At 55.5% G+C, this 822-nt stretch overlaps 1 long non-coding RNA gene across 1 annotated transcript in view; it reads right to left on the reverse strand.

The window, feature by feature from the left end:
* The window catches only part of LOC114006555 (uncharacterized), a 2,856-nt gene extending 2,189 nt beyond the window's left edge, over nucleotides 1-667 (reverse strand). The window contains exon 1 of the long non-coding RNA XR_003548269.1: nucleotides 473-667. This is a non-coding gene — a long non-coding RNA (uncharacterized LOC114006555). The remainder of the gene's footprint in view (nucleotides 1-472) is intronic.
* Nucleotides 668-822: the final 155 nt, after the last annotated feature.

Here is an 822-nt window from a genome sequence, read left to right on the forward strand (position 1 = left end):
TGGTTGAGAGGGAGGGGAGGGAAGACCTTCTGCAACAGGTACACAGCCCTGCTGTTTCATGACGGAGGAGGCTGCTAGCGTTGCCAGCCAGCCTCAGAGAACAGGGCTGGGGCAGCCATCACAGTCCCTGGGATCCTGAAGACCCTTCCCCTGAGCCAGTGTAGGACTGGCCTTAGGCCGAGATACCCACACCCAAAAAAGCCCTTGGAACAGAATCCACTTAAATGTGGGGAGGGATAGGAGAATTCCAGACATGATGACCTGAGCAGTGGGGACTCACTTGGTCTCCATGGAGCCTTCTTTCCCAGGGACAGAATATATGGTGGTCGCCTCTAAATTCATCTGATTGCATGGGAGTCTCCCCTCCCCTCTTTCTCTACCCTTCTTCATCAGCCTTCCGTGGAAGTCTGTTCTGCACGGTAAAGGGTCTCCTGTTTGTCATGGGGAGAGGATGGGCATAAGGATGGCTCACCCAGCACAGCCAAAGGGAGGCAGCTCCCAGGACCCCCTCTGCAACCAGAGCCCACCAGGATTCCGGGCTGGAGGTGGACAGGGAGAGGCTCAGCTTCCCGGGAGGAATCTCCTGTAGGTGGGAAAGAAAAGCAGGACTGGGACGCTGTTCCTCATTTCACGGAGTGCAGGCACAATGGGGAAAATAGACGAGCACAAATAAATCCTCCCGGAAGGAAATTCTTGCTCGGGTGGTGCAAGGTGGAGGGAGATAGCAGCGATGGCGGAGGAGAGGCAGCCAGGTATGCTGTGGCACTGGCTGGCAGCTCTAACTGTCCGATGAGGGACATTTCGCCTTACTAGTAAATATAT

This window comes from Tupaia chinensis, unplaced genomic scaffold (genome assembly GCF_000334495.1).
Source record: "Tupaia chinensis unplaced genomic scaffold, TupChi_1.0 Scaffold148847_1, whole genome shotgun sequence".
NCBI lineage: Eukaryota > Metazoa > Chordata > Mammalia > Scandentia > Tupaiidae > Tupaia > Tupaia belangeri.